This window comes from Neopelma chrysocephalum, unplaced genomic scaffold, assembly GCF_003984885.1.
Source record: "Neopelma chrysocephalum unplaced genomic scaffold, ASM398488v2 Primary Assembly neopelma1_22b, whole genome shotgun sequence".
Lineage (NCBI taxonomy): Eukaryota > Metazoa > Chordata > Aves > Passeriformes > Pipridae > Neopelma > Neopelma chrysocephalum.
The window spans coordinates 24,445,615-24,466,539 of record NW_020897690.1 but is presented as its reverse complement, the minus strand read 5'-3'; positions in this window follow the sequence as shown (position 1 = coordinate 24,466,539).

Sequence of the window (20,925 nt, the reverse complement as noted above, 5' to 3'; positions counted from 1 at the left end):
CCAACAAGGGTGAAATCCTTACTGTCCAATTTAGACATCTCTGTATGCGTCTGAATTCAAAGCCTCATTAACCTACCTCTTAGAGTAGATACAGGCTTGTATCTCCATCACACAGGCTGTGAGTGTAAGTTTAGGCTGCAATGTGAGTGCAACTGGAAAGTCTACTGAATTACTATTAAGGGTTTTAATCTGGAAAACTTGGATAGAAATAGGGATTTTGATTGATTGGAAGAGAATCACTAACTGGGAACAGGTTTTTTTCAGTTTTAACAGAAGTTATGTACCTGGAATCTTTTGGATATCAAATATGTCTGAAGTTCATTTATATTCAGATCTAGAAATACTTAACCTGTCTTTTGGCCTCAAAAGTTTCTCTTTTGAGGGCAAAATGTTTTACCTCTTCAAATCTGATACACATTTTCAGTGCCCATTTGCATGATTTTCACTTGTAGTTTTTTGCTATTGTAATAGAAATGATTATGTGAAATCTTACATTATATCCCAAGTAAAACATTTAATAGTTTCTCCCAAGCAATCTGATCACCTGCAATACATAAAAGATGTCAACTGACAATATGGAATGGTAACAGAAAAAGTGTGGGAAAGACACCAATGCACAATGTTGAACACAAATTCTTCGTCTTTTTCTTGTTTGATAGCTGAATTTGATCTTGTTTTAAAGAATTTGTCTGGAGATAGGCCAGCACTGGAAACAAAGTAAAAAATAAGATATGAGCAAAATCATTTTGAAGCTGAACGATTATGCAGCTTATGAGTTCAAGGAAACTGTTTCATTTGGGAAGTGAGATGTTTGCCAAGGTAGCAGATACCTAGAAAACAAAAAACTGTCAGAGGCAGGTCTCAGTGTTAGGATTTAAAAGTTATTTAGACCTTGAAGAAAAATCAGATTTGTGTTTGATGTAGGAATAAAAGGAAAAGCAGAAGAGAACTCAGAAATACAATAGAAGGGAACATTTATTTATAAAGGAAACAAATTATCTATATCCCTGAAGTACAGTTACTGAAGCACTTTCTCATGTTGTTGTTACTCTTGGCAAGGGTGATGATGTGGTTTGGTTGTTTTGTTTTTAAGTGAAAGGTTTAGTTAAAATAGGCTCTTTCAGTTTGTTTGGGATTGACTTTATTAGGGGACACATGCCAGCATCTACACTATGTGATGAAGAATGATGGAATGCTTTCAAGTGGAAGTATATCAGTCTTTGAGATACAACTTCTACATAAAAGCAAGTTATTTGATTAGAGAGTCACTAAATCAAACCTGAAAACACAGGCTATGGTGGCATATGTCTTGAGCTACCTGTTTTCTATAAAATTAGACATTTTAAATGTTGTTCCCGTTTAGGAAATGAATCCATTTATGCTAATCATGTCCAGGTGACTTACACAGTATTAAATGGTGTATAAACAGCGCTGTTGAAGATGCACTTGGTAAATGTGAGAAGTCTGTAGATTCCAGAAATTAGCATCTCAAATAAGTACAAATTACATAGATCCATTCTAAAACTCTACTCAGGCCAGTTCCACTCACTTCTGGTAAATTTTTTCGCTATTTGAATTCTAAAAGTTCTTTTCTGAAATAAAAAGAAAAATTCTAAAAACTAGCTGATGCATTTGTTTACTTCTAGTGGAATAAGGATGTTCCTAGAAGTATTCAACATCCTTGTTTTGTCAGTGGTCCAGTTTACAGAGACTTGTTATTTGATAGATTCAATGAACATTGTATGAAGCAAAAGTATCTTTTAGTATGAATGGACCTCTAGATATGTCAACATTTGGTGTCTTCCTTGACTAAGTATTAATCCTAGCTAATCCATCAAAATTGAACACTTGATATGCTCTCGATTTACAGCCATTTCTAACAAGTAAAGCTTTTATACTTATACTACTGACTTGAAAGATATCAGCATAAATCAAAAGATAAATATTTATTGAGTAGGTACATCATTCCATGTGATTAACTTAAACTGTGATGGGTGAAAAATGTATTGATTTTAAAGAATATATCTCTTTAAGAATTAATTAAATTACCTGATACACAGTGCCTGAAAAAAACCCAAATCTGCTTTATTTCTTTTTTTTCAAGGGAAAATGTAACACCTACTATTTGCTTTGCAAAAATGGTTGTCTTGACACATCTGACTATTGCATTAAATTTTCTCTGCTGTTCAATTTGTTTTAGTTGGAACCAAATAATTAATAGATCATATAGTCAAGATTTAATTTCCTTATTCACTGAATCTGTATGAGTTTAGTACTCCTATTAGATAGCTATATAAGCTAATGTGAAGTGAGAGTAAAGCTTTCACTCAGGCGCACATTAGAAAGCAGATAAAGGTCTACAGAATGTGGTAAATAACACTGGTTAAATAAAAATGGTTGACATTTATTACATGATTAGAACATTATTTCACTGTCAATATATATAACTTTCTCAAGTGATTCAATTGCACAGATTAATCTGGCAAGAGACAGAACAGGTACATTTGATTAGAGAAAATAATTTGGTATGTGTCAGCTGAACAGTTAGTGACTTTTATCTCTTTCAGAGGATACATTAATCTCTCACTTACTTCAAAAACCCCTTAATTATTACTGGTTCTGACTCTTGCTGAAATTTTCTAAATTATGTTATGTACACTTCATAATCTAAAGTGCTGAAAGAGCAGATAGAATAAATTATGGCCAGATTCTCACACTCAGCACTTTATCCAAGGTGTGGTTTCATCAGTTTCAGTGGAATTACTCATGGAATAAAGCACTAATATAATCTGATAAGAATGTAAACTTCCTGTGATAAAACTGACTGTGATTTTCCAACAGCACTCTGTGAAATTGTTGTGCCTTACAGAATAACTAAACATATTGCCATCTGTTACTGAAGTAAAGGGTATTTACCATACGAGTCTACTACTAGGATAGAATTTGTTCCTCCTAACCCTGCCTCTTGGTATCTTTTGCTTCTATATCTATATAACAGATAGAGTGTGCAGAACGGATCAAATAACAGGTGTTTGATGATTATGATATGAATATATTTAGAAACATGGTGAAATCTGAAAAGTTACCAAATGGAGGATTATTTTTCTTAATAACATTATTTGCTCTAAGTGCAATTGCAACATATATTTCCATACTTTCAGAAAAACTCATCCTTAGAATGTTGAGACAGGCATGAACTAGCAGGATAATAACAGGATCTCCTCTGATTGAGTATTTGCTGTTCTGGTGCTCTGTCTGACTATGCTTTATTAGAACCTTTGTGGAATCTCATTCCACAGGAATTCATTTTCTGCTGCTGCTTCTGTAAAGTTTGTCCTTGGCAGACCAGATAGGTTTTAAGCTTATACTATTCAAGATTAGGAAAATAATCATTGTAGTATCAATTAATGAAATAAGAAGGAAGCCAATTCTAATTTAGGCAGCTCAGAGAAAAGGATATATTGATCAAACACAGTTACTTAAAGCTGCCTCAGAGAAGAAAATTGGATCTGTGCCGATTTTTTTTCAATATGAACTATAAACAAGGTCAGAAAGTTTGTTATTTGTCTTTAAATAAATATTTCTTATCTTCACATTGAATATAAAAAAATCCAAAATAATGTCTTTTGTGGAACATTTTGCAGACAAACATCTTTGAGTAGCAGGCAACTTTTTTCAATGACAACGTAAACAAGATTTTAAAATGTTCTCACATCACTGATGTGAGTCATGCATAGGCATGAGTATTGTACAGTTATTACCTGATACTTTTGCAAAAATCCCAACTTTTCCGTAACTGTTACTACATTGGTTGTAGAATATTTTTTGGCAGAACCTGTCAATCATATTGATCGTGGCAATGAGACTGACAGTGAATAAGGTGCATTTTATATGTGATCTTAGTTCAGGGTAGAGTGCTAACTCAATGACTTAGTTTGTCAGTCAAGTGTAGTAAGCATAAGCTGATGTAGCATCTTTACTATGATTAGGTTATTTTTGGTGTTACACTGTAGTATCTATAGTAGAAGTCAGTGTTATGCTATAGTATCTATAGTAGAAGTCAAAGCATAAAAAGCCAGGAATTTTAGGTGAGGTTGTAGATACACATAAGATACACAAAGCCACTTAGGTTTGTAACATTTAAATAAAATGTCATATGCCACTCACTGAAAAAAAATATATCTAGTCTTAATAAGAAGTTGAAAATAAGACACCATATTTTTAAGATATTTGTAGAGTTTTACAAAAACCTATACAGAAAAAGTCTGAAGTTCTCCAAAAGTTGAAGTAACATTTCAAATCCAAACTTCTCTTTTGATCATACTGCTGAAAACATAATTCAGTTAGCAAGGACAAGTTAAAATACTCAGGCATATGGGTGTGTTACCATCTAGTGTTTGCAGCCACCTTTGAAAATGGCTCGTAACTAGTCTAATAATTTACATGCTTGCTTCTCAACTAACCGGAAAGCATTTCCAATTGATTTTAGTGTGTTGAAATCTATGTCTTCATTATTGCCTGCACTATATTATTGTCTTCATTATTGTCTGCACATCTACCGCATTTGTGGAGTAGGAGCGATAGTGGTACCATTGTCATGTATTATGAGCCAATAATAATGACTCTAGTGAAGTTAAAATGAAGGAGTGTAATAAAACGAAGAATATATGTCCAGGAGTGTAATCATGTCCATTTTTTTCCTTATCCTGACCGAAGAAATATTTTTCTGTGAGCAGACAGATTTAGAAACAGTTCCTATGAAAGGGGAAGGTAAGAAAAAGGGCAGTGTGTAATAACAACTGTTCTCTAGCTCTAAAGGGAACATTCTCAGCTGGATGGAAAAGGTGAAGATTACCATGTCATAAATTCTTAAAGACTCTCATTTTCTCCAGTGTTGGTGCAAAACTCTGTTTGTTGAATAAGGAAATTACAACTTAAAGTAGCTGTCACCGCCAGCAAGGATGCCAGTTAAATTTTTGGAACACTCTCTTACTACACCATCTGGATGCCTTTAGTACAAAGTCTGAAATATGAAATCACATGAGACCACATTTGTAACAGACATACTTATTTGAGAATAGGAAACATTTTGCAATATTTATGTACTGCTTTTTTTCCCCTTCATACAGAAATGAAGGGGACTAAATCCTTAATAATATACAAATAAACGGGATTTATCATCTATTCATAGCTTGGTTCTTCACCTGATCCTTCTTAAACATTTTTAATAGTACATGGGATTTAGATGACAGAATGTCTCATTGTGGTTTTAACACACATTGTACAACATTGTGAGGCACAGAGAGAAGAGCCAGAGATCACTTCCTTGATCTTTGCAGTGTGACAGCTGTGCTCTATACAGTGAAATCTTGCTTATTGTTCATGTTTACACAAATTTAAGCATTTTACTGTCTGGTAGTAAATTCTTTGCTTACCTTTTTGCAATACACCTTTCCTCCTTCTAGAGGTACATAATGGAAATACGTACTGAAACTTAATTTAATTTTAATTTTTTGATCAAATCTTACCAATTCTTTTCAAGGTGTCATCTGTTGCTAATAAAACATAAGAATCTGTGGCTTTACAATATTGAAGACTGCAGCCTTCAAAGTAGTTGAATACTTGATGACTGAGGTTCATATCTGTTACAATCACATGTTGTAACTGCAATTTTTGCAACTTAAACCTTATGCAACTTCCATGCTCAGCATCTGTTCTGAAGTTAGGCTAAATGTGAGTTGATCCGCTGTGATCGGGTATTACTGCCAAAGTTTGTTATACAAGCAGGATCACAGTTTTTCTTAATTCTGTCTCTTACCTGTAGTCTTTCCATATGCAAAACTAGAAAGAGTAAAACACTGTATACTTAGTTATGTTGTTTAATTTTATCTTCATTATAACTTTCAAATCAACTCTCACTTAGGTAGATAGTTCTGTTATGAAGGGTTTAAGTCAGCATAAAACTTTGAAAGTACATTGCATTTTTCTGTGTGTTTCTACGTCACCTAAAATATTTGGTAGTTAATACAAACTACTATGATTAAGCCAATAAATAGAGGTCACTTCTACCTCCTAGAAGTTTTCATTGCTGTAACTAGAATCAAAGTATTATTTATGTTTGTGCCTTTTTTCTTGGGGAAATATAATCTTAAAAATAGATGAGGTTTTTAGGTAAGATATAATTCACTAATAAGGCCTGGAAATAAAATCCCATACAGGTTGTCTTAAATGAGAAGACATGAGACTTTCTGGAAAAGGCATATAAGCTCTGGGTTGATTTCTGATTGATTTAGATTTTCTTGTTTCAAATAATCGAAAGTCAGTGCACAACATGGTGTGCAGTTTTCTGTACAAACTTAAATGTTGCCTGCAATTGTGATCCAAACCCATGTAATAGTGGCACAGAGTCTGTTCTTTCATTAAGTTCTCAGTTCAAAAATACAATACCTCAATCTATGCATTACCTTAGATGTAGTTCCTTTGAAATCAATGTGCTTGTATTCATGTAGACAATTAGACAAAAAGAGAAATTGTGGAGCTGCTTTTAATGTGGCATGGTGCTTTACGAAGAAATAGTATGAAACAATATTATAAAGCAATATGTTCCTCAAATAAAGATATTTCTGTGTCTAATTCTGTCAAAACCAAAAGAAATGAGATTTGCAGATTTGTGCTTTAACAGCAGTGTAATTTTTTTTAGAATCACAATCCTAAATTGCCAGTGCATCCTACTGTGCCAGTAGAATTTCTGTTTTGCTGGAATTGCATTTTAGGAAAAAATAGGAACCTCAAAAATGACGTTTGTATGCAGTCAATATTACTTATCTATGGAAAAAAAGGAACAGAAAATTTTTTTTAAATATTCCCTACACAAGTGTTGAACTTTGAACTGAATATTTTGTGTAAGGAATGGAAAAGATATCCTTGACTTTCATCTCCTCTGACTCCTCCTTTTGTTCTTCTTTTGCATTAGACTGCATTATCGTCTAAGTTCATAAAAAAAATTGAGAAGTGTATCTCTGCCTCATTTATCAACTTTGTTACGGTGATTGAACATCAGTGGAACACTCAGAAATAGCAGTTATCTGGTAAAAGTCAGACTATGTGATCAAGTTGTTTAAAATTAATGCAATATATGGTGAAAATGAGGATAATTTGCAATTGCATGTGTAAATAATACTTTAGTTTTGTTAGTTCTTAATAATTTCTAAGCCCTATACCTCATGTGTGAGCATTGTTCGATATGCTACATGAAACATTTCTTTTTGGACAGACAAGAAAGTGTGGTTTTCCAAATTAACCATAACAAAAAAAAGAAAAAGAAAGGAAAAAAAAGATTTAATTATGTTTTACTCCGTGTTTCTGACTGCTTCAGAAACTTTCAACTGCAAGCTGGAAGTCAACAGATAAGTTCTCTGTTACTTTCAATGTTTTCCAAACTCAGACTTAGGCAAAGTTAGCTTTAAAAATGTATAAGGAAATGTATCACAAGTCTGGAAGTTTCTTATAAATGGTACTTTCAAAGTCCTTAAGTTATAGAAGAAAAAATAATGACCTGTGGTTTGCAGTGCCAAATGAAAGGAATCGGTAGGACAACCAGATGCTTAGTGCTTCTGAAAAATCAGTCTATCAATCTCAGTGTCCCTTGTCTTCCAGAAATGTAAAACAGGAATAACAGAAACTCCCTACTGGTTGGTGAACTGAGGTGTAATTCACTGACATTTCTAAGATGCTAAGATATTATGGTGATGAATACTTACAGCTACAATGGTAAATAATAGAAGTAAATATCATTAATTATTAATTGGTGTGATGTTTATTTCTCTTTTCACTTGTCTCTGTTGAAAAGGACTAAAATTTGGATGATTTTAAACATTTAAAATAACTGGCATTTTTCTTCTTGAAAAATGCAGTTATACAGAATTTAAAAGCCGACTCTGAAGCATTCATGACTATGCCAAATACAAATTTTGTCTTCATTAATGTGTAGACAACTTCAATTAATAGTGCTGATAGCTGTGAATTTCAGTTATTAGATGTACATTAACAAAACAAATGCACATAATTAATTTTTTCTTTTAATTTTAGTCTCCAACTTCATGTTGAATTAATGGCAGAAGATGAAGAGATTTGCCTCTGGTTTAGTCTCTGTTAGGGGACCCCTGGTGGCCTAGTGGTTAGCATGCGGGACTCTCACCGCTGCGATGCAGGTTCGAATCCCGGTCCCCCCGGGCAGATGGAGCCCGTTAGCCCTGTGAGGCCATCCATCTATGAGAAGGTCACTCTAAACAAACCTACATCCTGAGGACCTCACTGCCATTGTCCAAGCTCGCTTGGCCCCGGCAGATGAACCTTAGGATTTAAAGGGTGGGCTCAGTTCAGCACAGGCTGTGTCTCACCTAAAAAATCCATTGCGCAGGCTTGAAAGGTAAAAGGCCTTTCCCCAAATCTTCGTTCGCAAAGACTGGCCATTATTATTATAGTCTCTGTTAGGTGTTTTGTGTAGTATCAAATCAAAATCTTCCTCTGTTTTCTTGTCCATGAGAAATCTATAGTGTTATTTGAAAGACATCCTCTCAATGGTTTCACTTTTTATGCCACATTTTCATATTTGCTTCTGCAATGAAAACTGTGTTAGAAGAACTGTAACGTGGAATAGTAGAGTTCCCATCCCCACCAAAAAAAAAAGGCATTGAAATACCATGCCATCACTGCATAACACCAAGGTGGACTTGGAAAGAAGGTATGTCTGTAATATATAGGGCATACCTAAAAAAACACATCCCAGTGCTGGAGTAAACTAATAAGACACTTGGATGAGAGATGTGGACCAGATACACACAGAAAGTTTATGTCCTTCTTCACCTCTTCTATATCAAATACCACTTCACATTTTGTACTAGTCACAAAAGCAGAATCCTTTCTTCCAGTGCTTCTCTCTTTCTGTCTTAAGTGTCCTTCATCCTTCCTATTGAGCAGTATGCAGGCATTGTCTCACAGTCTCAAACAAATCAACTCACCTGTAACAACATAGGCAATTTTCGCAAGCAGGAAATGGAATTATTCAGGTTGCTAGGGCAGTTCTAGCTGACTTTCACACCCTTCAGTTTCTTCTCTCCTCTCATAGTATGACTAGCCATTAATCACCTTTCCTCTGAGACTAATAAGTTGATATTGAATGAAAAGTGCAGAATTCTCTGGCTACATAGACTGGCAACAGCTTCAATATTTTAGTGCAAAATGTCAGATATTCTTGATTTTGGAGTGTGGTGCACTTCTGTGAGTGTATATTTGTCTTCAGTTATAGCTGGCTTCCTTTTTTAGTTGTGGCAGATTACATCAAATTTACAGCACTTAAATTGTTTATAACCGCATATCACTAATATAATAAATTATGTGACATTTTTCTGTATGTTCACAATGAAAAAACAAAGACCTTATGGAATATGCTACTTAGAATAGTAGCCATCCTTTAGTAAGGAATATCTGCAAGCCTACAGCTGTTAGAGCAACTATAATATGTTCAAAGACATTAGATTTTACTTGTGGAAAAGACAGCCAAATGTTTAACTCTATTAATTCTGAACCTCTAGTCTTCAATTTTTGGCTGTTTTTTATGTGAATGACGTTTCCCTTGGGAGTGTGCTTGAATCCATTTTTCAATAACAGAAATGGGCCACTCAGCATTTGGTTTGATGGGTTTATCCCATCTAATGGAACTCCTTGCTGACTCCCGTCTGCTGTGTGTCAGAGAGGAAAAAAATGGCAGGTGATAAGATTCATGGATTGACATTAAAACAGTTTAATAGCTGGAACAAAAGCCATATGTGCAAGCAAAGCAAAGAGGGGATTATTTACTGCTGGAATCACTATGGAGAAGCTAATGGAGGACTGTCTCCCATGGGAGGGACTCCATGCTGGAGCAGGGGAAGGAATCCTCTCCCTGAACAGTGTTAGGAACAGCCTGTGATGAACTGACTGTAACCCTCATTCCTTGTCTTCCTGTGCCTCTATGGTGTAGGAAGTAGAGTCTGGGAAGGAGGGAGGGCTGGAGGGAAGGTATTTTTAAGATTTATTTACCTCTCATTTTCCTGCTCTGATTATGTTGGTAATAAAGTCAATTAATATTCCCAAGTTCAGCCTGTTTTGTCTGTGAAAGTAATAGGTGAGTGATCTCTCCCTGTCCTTATCTCAATTCAAGAACCTTTCTGTATTTTCTCTCCCCTGTTCAGCTGCAGAGAGAAGTGATAGAGGGGCTTTGCTGGGTACCTGGCATCCAGGCATGTGACACCTCACCGCAGTCTTTTTGGTGCTGAAGCCCAGGAGTAACCAGGGACTTTTAGGGACCTTGGAATTTTTAGTCTATATAGATATTCTAATAACAAATACAGTATTCATCGTTCATATTTAGTGTTAACTGTAAGACAAAATTCATTGTCAGAGTTTGTAGAGTATAAACTTAGATTGGTCTCTAAACATACCACTGTTAAGCATTTTCTTTTTGTGTTTGTCTTCCTGTTAGTCTGTCTCCCAAGTCCGTACCTTATTTTAATTCTTCCGAAAGAATTAACTGCTAACAAGAGCTCTTAGGTTTGTCAGTTTAACTTCACAGACAGTTTAACAAGCTACTTATTACAAATCTTCTTAGAGAAAATCTTGTTTAAAATTACATAGTTTGCATTTGAATTTATAATGCTGAAGTAAAGTTGGTTTACAGGTTTATAGGAATAAGAATAACAATAAAAACATAAAAGTAAGCTGCATAAGAAACATCCCTTCACTTTGTCTAAAGAAAAACTGCAGTTTAGAGATCAACTGTTGACAGAAACATGGCCTCTGATCAAACAGCTGGAGGAAATCCTGTGTTAAAGGATGTCTCTTGCTAAGCAACTCACAAGAAATATCCATACACTTGCATAGCTAATCCGAGTAACTGATCTTCAAAAAGACGTGACAACATAAGACGTGGGCTGTAACTTGTTAAAATGCCCATAAATCATTATGACATGAATAATAAACTTAGCTGAATGCACGGTTGTCAATTCTATAGGATTAGAAAGTTCATTTGAAGGGTTTAATTTAAAGGGTTCATGTAAATATCCCTAAGGCCTAGCATTAATGCACAAGTTCCTCTGCAAATCTGCTATTTAAATTGCCAGTGACAGCCAAAATAGAATTTATTTTTTTTCTTTGGATGAAACCTTTACACAAATGACATAAAGCCTTCACACAATGATGACTAAGACTAGCTCTAATGAAGAAATTAAGCACCTAAGCTTAGGTGCACCAGTGTCTTAATGGCTAGCCCCTCCTCATTAGAAAAACAAAGACCAGAAAGGAGTACTGAGTTTGCTTCAAATAAATAGGGCTTTCAGATTCCACAGCATTGTCATTTGAAAATCTAGTTGTTCATCAGGGAAGTTTTTTAGTTTCCATTCACTTTGAAACCATGGGATGATAGGAAAATTGCTCAGACAAAGGAACTGCAATTACATACTTTCTGAATTTTTAGCATGGTGCCTTGATTCCGTCTACATCCCATTTTAGATTAATATATTTTTTACTAAACAGTCACTGATGGTTTCTAAACACATGGTCTTATAGAAAAACCTTTGATAGACCCATTTGTTATATTCAAACCTATTCCAGTACTACACTGCTCTCAGTTTATGTCAAATATTTTACAATTTCTTTGGGTTTGCTTTATGGGGTTTTTTTGTGTATCGGTGTTGGTTTTCCTCAGACTATTTCCTGGCAAAGCATATCACTCTGGTCCATCTCAGCTATCAATAAACTAGGATGAAACATTTCTGCATCCACTCTAAAAGTAAAGTACACTCTTGGGATTTAGCCTTCCACAAGAAATTTATTTGTGGAGTTATCCAGAAATGAACAGATAAATATACTGCCACTATTCAAAGTAATGAAAAAGGCAGAAATTTCATGAGTTTCTATAGCCAGTTTTAAAACAAATATGAGAAAAAATATAGCCTTTCAAAAGCAATCTAAAATGTTTCTCTGATAAAATTAAAATTGTCTAACTGTCATTGTGTCTCCAAATAGTATACAATGCAAGTTTAAATAAAAGTCACTAAATCCACAGACAACTGGCATTAAAAATTATATTTCTGTACTCTAATGGCTAATAAAACACTGAACTGTGACTCTGCTATGAATTTTACTAATGTCTTTAGTATTGTCTAAACCAAATTGTCTTTAGGGTTTGGAGCTTTTCTGAGTTTTTTGGATGCTGTAACAATATTAGATTAAGTTGGGACATTATTCTGTTTGGTTTATTGGGGATTCTTCTGAAGGTGAAGATAAATGTTGAAAGGTCTTCTCTGAGAGGACTTTGCGAAGGAAAGAAAGATGTAATTGAATGAAATACCAGGATCAGAAAAAGGCATAATGAAGTTTTCTTTTGTTCATTATTTTTACAAATTTTTCCTTCTCTTCCTGCCACCTACTGAAAAATCCTGAATGTTTTAGGGTTTTTTTGTATCTCATACTGAAAAAGACAAATGGTAGACAGGTCCAATAGTTCTCAAGCAAAATAGACAATTACATTTTTTGTGTCAAATACTTGGGATTTTTTTATTGACAGCATTTGGCAATTCCTAAAGTGATGCTATCAAACGAAAACAATTGAAACATTAGTAAACTCTTCAGGGAAAAAAAAAATTAATTCTTCCATTTATTCAGTGTAGTTTCTGAGAGACCATTTAACTTCATTTGATTTTAACAATAATTTAAATTTACCTTCAAATTAATCCAAAATCTATATTTTGCATAGATACAGCAAGCTCTTTGAATAATATTTTTAAGTTTAAATGGAGGTTAATGATATTTTTTACTACAGAGTGATTATCAAAAAAAAGGTAATGTCATTTTTTCCTTAGTACTCTTAGGTATCATGTTCTTACCTTCTCAATATAGTAAGGATGGTCAGACAATTGATGAATTCTTTACTTAGTAGCATAATATTTAAATGTTCTGCCATATAAATAACATGCAGTGATATCACACAGAACAAAAACATACTGAATGAATTAATCATTCCTATCACTTGAAAGTCAACAGGGTTTTCACCTAGAAAAAAATATTTACTTCGAGAAGTTTTCCAAATGGAAATTTTAATGAATTTTATAACTAAAAGGTGTTATAACCGCATACACACACACAAAATTAGTTTTCTTTGTGAGGTTTGCAAGAACTTCATTTAAGGTCAAACTTGGTAGATTAGACTTTGTCCTGAACAGCTAAATCACGTAAACATATACTTAATCATATGGTTAGTTTTGCTGAATCACTTGATTTTTTCCAGGGAAAAAAGTTTTCTACAAATGAAGTTTATCTAGCTATAGCTTTATTAGTTTCATTGTTACGTTAATTCCTCCTAAGAAGTCCGCTTAGGTTTTTTCTGTAGTGTCAGATACTTTGATAGGACTGCTAGAAACTTTTGTCTCCCTTTCCCTTTTACATACTAGGAGAAAGACTATGGAGTTTCTAGACATGCCTCCTTGTATGACAAAGAAGGAAGTAATTCTCAGAGAGTTACACATGAGAGGTCTGACATCCCCTGAGAAGGAATGCATTTTCCTAAATCCATTTCCTGTTCTGGGCAGTTAATGAGGGAAGACGAGATCTTATTTTAGATGAAGCAGATCATCCAAGTAGACAGCATAATTTATTCTAACAAGTAGGTCTTCTCCTGTCACCCATCTTAGAAACACAAACTCTTATTTTTTTATTTTTTTTTATCCACAGAGGAAAAAAAACACAAAAAGAACAAACCTGGTCACTGTGTTCATACATGACATTCAGGAAAAATGAACATAAATATAACCATAACGATTCATAGAAACTGACAGCACTAAGACGAGTAGTAACCAGTACCTGTGTTTCCCTACATGGCACTCTTATGATTTCAAGGATTTCTTGTTCGTACAGTTTTTCTGTCATCAATCGCCTTACTTACTGCCGTATTCTCTGTCCTCCAAGGTATACATGTTGTTCGCATTACTGATTGCCTTCATACTTGCTTTGTATAGTGCTTGGTTTTATTTGTCTAATATTAAATTAAATCTTATGTATCTATCATGCCAAATCAGTTTCATAATTTCAGACAAAATTTCTCTGTATCAATGGCTGCCTTAAGCGAACATGAGCAATGGGTAGAATTTCAGAAGATATGCAATTTTCCCACATTTGAAAAATGTGCTTATTTCCTCTGATATTTTATGTCACAGAGAGAAATATTAATTAAATATTTTTTTCCACATTCTGTGGTTTATGCAGGCTATCTATACTCAAATCACTCATTTTGCATGTTGTGTGGTCATTGCTGAGTCTATAAAATATGAATTTAACAAGGACAAGGATTTTTTATATATATAAATCATTAGAATGCATGTTGACACCGCTTCTGGAAATGTTCAAAAAATAATTAAAAACAGAAACCAAAACCAAAACCAACCAACCAACCAACCAAACAGAAAAACCCTCAAACCCCAAACTTACATTTCTGCCAATCTCTTACTTTTTCATTTATAATATGGTGAACCGCTAATTCCTGATTCTGTATGTATGCATCTCAAACACCCGAAGATAAATCATTGAGATGTAACTGAGTAAGTATCACATTAAGGACACATCAGGTTAAGGAAGATGTAATTAGTTTCAGAACTATCCCCACATTGTACCTGCATATTATTTTCCACCTAAATTCAAGTGAAGGAGATCCAAAGATTTTTTATATGTACTAAGTTGCATAATGCTAACGTCAGAAAACTGCTTATGTTTCTGATCCTTGAAATGCCCAAATTTTTCAGTCCTGATAATGGCTTCCAGCTTACTGTTTTGCCAGTCAGGTTTCTACTTTCTTTTTCCCTGGCACCACGTCATTAGCAGTAGGGTTAGTGCTTCCTACAGTCTTTTAGTCAACTTCATCTCCAGATAGGCTTTGCAAATGTCCAAGTCGCTTTAATCAGCCACGTCACCTCTTCAGAGTGTTATTGAACAGCAGAGAACTGAGAATAACCAATTACATATCTCCATGTCCTGTGTGATTATCAGAAATGTAATAGTAAAACAGATTGTTTTAAAAAAGGCTCACTTAAAAAATTATAAAAAATTCAATATTCAAGCTCAGAAAGAACTTCTCTGCTTCACTGTGAGCACAATTTTTGCAAGTAAAGCTGAGATATGACAGACACCATTCTGTTAAGTGATCTGTACTGTAGAAGGCAAACAAGAAAATTATCTGCAGCTGCAGGCTGACAGACTGCATACACACCCCTACTACCCTGGCATTTTACTACAGTAGGTGTGCTGAGGTGGTGGAAAAGAGAACAACTGATAAGACCCTCATAATATATATTTATTTGATATTTTAAATACATTAATTTAATTCTATATAATATAAACATATTTGCTATTTTAAATTTAGTGATTTAAGTCTGTACACACTTTGGTACACTTAGTTTTATAGGAATTTGCCCTGTGAGCATTTACTATTCCCTGAGATCCCACTAGTCAAAGCATTGAGATAGAACTTTGTATTTTCCTTAAAGTAAGGACACAAAGAAATATCAGAAAGTTTTTCATATTTAATGATCTCCTATTACAGTATATTCTATATTGAAATTAATTTTGAATTACAGAAAATTCAGTTTTGCCAGTAGTTACAGGTTCTGAAAGTTATTTCCTCTGTCTGCCTCAGTCCTGGACATTGTAACTGGGAAAGTTAGCATCTTCAAACTTGCTCTCATTTATCAAGTGTCAAGGGCACCTTAATCTGGTAAAGGCTTCACACAGTCATCACAGAGTCTTTAGGAAAGTCTGTTAGTTTTTTCTTATCACAACAAAATTTGGCTCACAGCTGCCCAACTGCCACATTAGGAAATTCCTCTCTCTCATGGGTAGTGGTCTCCCTGCCTATCTGGGGTCTGGTGTGGTTAACTGCTCTCCAAGAAAGATGCAGTGTCATGCCACCTCCTCATAGTTGTACCTTACCCAGTGTGCAGCAGCAAGAACACAGTAGAGTCAGTTTTTCTCCCTGCTTTTAGCCAAATATAACATGAAGTTAACACTGAGTCAATCAAATTATTACCTTGGGCATAGGAAACAAACCCGTTGAACCTGCTGGGTATACAATTACCACCTGCCAGCGAATGGATGTACAGCCAGCATTAAAAAAAAAGGGTATTAGGAAAGTTCATACAACAAGTAAGTAAGTGAGTGAGTTGCACTGATCAAACAACAAGCTCAAATAGTAAACCCCAGTTTGAACAACAGTCACTCCTCACCTGTGTCTTGGTCAGCCAATACTATTAGGCAATCTAAAGAATTTCCTTTCAGAAAACTTCTGAACTTCATTTGGGAATTTGACCTTAATGTTGCAATGAGGTGGTACAAAGAGCAACTCCTCCTAACTGAAGTGCATTCCTAAAAGTTTCAATAAATTGAAGTACTTTAAAACTCCCTGTGCACGCACTGTCGTATGTTTCCTATACATATCCCACAACAAATTCGTTCTTCATGTAGAATGTACTCAGAATATTAATTATTCTCTTGATCATAAAACAATAGCTTCCTTATTGTAATTCCTGGCAATCTGAGTCCATGTCAGATTGCATCTTTTGGCAGCTTCAGATTGTCCTTATCATGAGGGAAACCTTAGATGTTCAGTTTTTCCAAACCACCTTTCTTCTGGTTTTGAAGCAAACTGATTAAGGAATTTAGATGTAAGTAATTACTTTGAGCTTTCTACCATGATAATTCATGGAAAAGAAGACCCTTGAAATCTTCATAATATTTATTAAAGTTATATCCTTGCATACCAGAACTTTCTAGTCACAGTTTTTTCAGATCTTAGTCAAAAATTAGTTGTGAAATGAGGTGTGATTTTCACCAGACAATTCCCAATGGAAACCGATTCCAAGGCTCTTAGGGAAGTGAGATAATTAGCAGTGAATTTTTGTAAGAGATACTTAATTATTCTAAGCTATACTGTAGGCTAGAGTAAAATAACAGAAATCCTCTTCTGTACTCCTTTGCCCTCTTAAGTTATCAAAGATTAAATGCAGCGTAGATAAACAGAAAATGGGCTCAAAAATTGCATTCATTCCCAACTGTGATTTTTGTCTTCAAAACTTTGTTTCCTTGTCTAGCTGAGTTTGGCCACATCCCTTTACTCTGGATGTGTACTTTAGCTCTTTAGCTCCTGCAGATGGTATAATCCAGGCAGAGCAATGTGGAAATTTACATTTTGCATGTGTTGGAAAACACTGTAGTATATTCCATAATTGAAACTGTTTCTGTGTCCTATATATCCTGCAAGTATTTTGTATGTGCAGTCATTGTTATCCATTTTCTGTAAAATATTATCCACAAAGGTTCAGAAAGTTTCATTAGGATTGCTATAAAAGTCAGCTATACCATGTTTTATGTTTTCTCTTAAGTTGAAGTATCTTGCACATAATAGAAAACACTTTGTAGACCACTTGCTAAATAAGTGTGTGGCAGACAAACACTGTAGGTGATTCATTTTTATATAGAGTGATGATATTAGAAGAGTTAGAAGCAAATACATCTTTAGCTAATGATTTTTCTTTTGTTTTCAGCACATTAAACACTAGTTCATGCCTATTATTCTCTCTCTGGGTCCTGGTTTTGCCTGGGATAGTGTTAATTTTCTTCTTACTAGCTGGTACAGTGCTGTGTGTTGGATTGAGTATGAGAATAATGTTGACAACACCCTGATATTTTTGTTGTTGCTAAGTAGTGCTTGCTATGAATCAGAGGACTTTTCAGTTTCCCACACTCTGCCAGTGAGGAGTTGCACAAAAAACTGTGAGGGAGCACATCCAGGACAACTGATCTGAACTGGCCAAGGAGATGGTCCATACCACAGAATGTCATGCCCAGTTCAAAAGATCACCCATGAGGGAAAGATCTTTGCTCAGGGATGGGCTGGGCATTGGTCAGTGGGTGGTGAGCAATTGTATTGTGCATCATTCGTTTTTCTTGGTTTCCCTCTTTCTCTCTCCCCCTCCCATTGCAACAGTATTAGCAGTAGTAGCTGTAGTAGTAGCAGTAGTATTAGTATATTTTATTTCAATTATGAAACTATTCTTAACCCATGATTTTTATCATTTCTCTATTCTTCTCACTCCATGGGGCAGAGGGAAGGGTAGTGAGCAAGCAGCTGTGTGGTACTTTCTGACTAGGGTTAAACCACAGCCATCTTTCTTTGAGAAAAATAGTCCAAATCCTTCCAAAGGCTGGTTTTACCATAAAACAAAGTAAGGTCAAGGATCTGCATAAGTGATCCAGCTTTTAGATATAAAATGGCAAGATGTATGTCATCAGATCCCAGTGGATGTGATGATAAAGATAACAGCAGTGTCTCCACCAACCGATAAGAAACACAAGCTTTTTTGGGCATTACGGGCTTTTGGAGAATGTTTCAAATTCCAGCCTGATTGTAAGCCCTCTCTATCAAGTGACCCGGAAGAAGAATGATTTCAAATGGGGCCCTGAACAATGACAAGCCTCTGAAAAAATCAGGCATCAGTTAGTTCATACAGTGGCCTCTGAGCTAGTCTGGAGAGGGCAAGATGTAAAAAATGCTGTCTACACTGCACCAGGGAAGAATGGCCCTATCTGAAGCCTCTGGCAGAAAGCACCAGGGAAGACTTGAGGTTGACTCTCAGGCTTTTGGAGTCGGGTATACAGAAGATTTGAAGCCTGCTATACTAACTGAGCAAGAGATACTGGCAGCTTACAAAGAGGTTTGAGCTGCTTCAGAAGTGATTGGTACTGAAGCACAGCTCCTCCTGGCAGCTCGGTTACCTGTGCTGTACTGGATGTTCAAAGGGAGGATCTCCTGTATGTATCATGCAAGTGATGCTACATGAAGTAAGTGAGTCACACTGATCAAACAATAAGCTCAAATAGTAAACCCCAGTCATTCAGAAATACTGGAAGTGGTCGGTCTGGCCAGAAAGCAAAGCCTTGGGAATATCACCAGAGTGGGTAGTGACGTCTGCTGAAGAGGCTCCACTGTATAATAAATTACTAGAAAGTGAGAAGCAATATGCCTCGATGGGTCCTGCTGTACTGTAGGAAAGCATCAGAGATTGAAGGTGATTTTATGGAAGCCTCTAGGACAAGCCACAGAAACTGCTGAAGGAGGAGGTGAATCGAGTCAGTTTTCAGAGGTGAAAGCCATCCATCTAGATTTAGACACTGCTGACCAAGAAAAATGGCCAGTATTCTATCTCTATACTCACTCAGGGATGATGGCAAATGCCTTGTGGGAGTGGTTACAGCAATGGAAGCAGAACAATTGGTAACATAGAGGTAAACCCATCTGAGTTCCATGTTGTGGCAAGATATTGCTGCTTGGGTGAAGAACCTGGTTGTGATGGTATGTCACCTATATGCTCATGTGCCCAAGAGCCAGGCCATTGAAGAACATCAAAAAAACCAACAGTTAGATCAGGTTGCTAAGACTGAAGTGGCTCAGGTGGTTCTGGACTGGCAACATATGAGTGAATTTTTTCTATGTCCTGGGCCCATGACACGCCAGGCCATCAAGGAAGAGATGCAACACATAGATGGGCTCATGATCAAGGGGTGGACTTAACCATGGACACTATTACACAGGTTATCCATGAATGTGAAATGTGCTGCAATGAAGTAAACCAAGTGATAAAAGCCTCTCTAGTATGAAGGACAAGGTCTGAAACATAAATATGAAGAGGCCTGGCAGATGAACTATATCACACTCCCCCAAAGCCATGACATCAAGTGCCACGTGTTTACAAGGGTGGAAACAATCACCAGATGGCTGGAAGCATATCCTGTGCCATATGCCACTGCATGGAACACAACCATGGGCCTTAAAAAGCAACTCTTATGGAAAGAATTGAGTCAGACAGTGGGACTCCTTTATGAAACAATCTCATAGATGGGCCAAAGAGAATGGTATTGAGTGGGTATATCACATTCCCTATCATGCAGCAGTATCTGAAAAAATCAATACAGTGGACTGTTAAAGACTACACTGAGAGTAATGGGTAGTGGAACCTTCAAACTTTGGGATACACATTTAGCAAAAGCCACCTGGTTAGTCAACACTGGAGAATCTAGTGTGACCTGCCTAATCAATACTTCTATGTACTATAGAAGGGGATAAAGTTTCTGTAGTGCATATTAAAAATATGCTGAGAAATACAGTCCATGTTATTTCTGCCTCAGGCAAAGAAAAACCTGTCCATGGGCTTGCTTTCTCTCAAGGACCAGGGTGCACTTGTTGGGCAGTGCAGGAGGATGGGGAGGTCCAGTGTGTACCTCAAGGGGATTTGATTTTGGGTGAGAATATCCAATGAATTAAGTTGTATATTGTTAATTACTATATAACACTGTATATCATTACTTCTATGCTGGGCATGTGCCCATCTGGGCATCTCGCAGCACCCATCGCTACTACTGCAGATTTGAGAATCTGAATCCAACTACTTCTAATTGCCACATTAATAAAGAATGGACTTTGATTAAACCAGACAAGTCCAGCAATGATGGAATCGGAACTGGCTTCAGCTTGCAGCAATCCAACACCACACACCATTTTTTCCTGCCCTGAAAGACTGTTACATTTTCATCTAATAGAAAACACTTTGTATACTACTTGCTAAATGAGTGTAGCAGGCAAGCAATATAGGTGATTCATTTTTGTATGGAATGATGAGAAGAGTTAGAAGCTAATACATCTTCAGCTAATGATTTTTCCTTTGTTTTCAACACTAGACATTATTTCATGCATATATTTGTGTCTCTGCAAAGCATCTAAATCTGCATTAGGACTGAGTTTATTTTTATTGAATAAATGAAATGTGTTCTTCCATGTACAATTTTTTT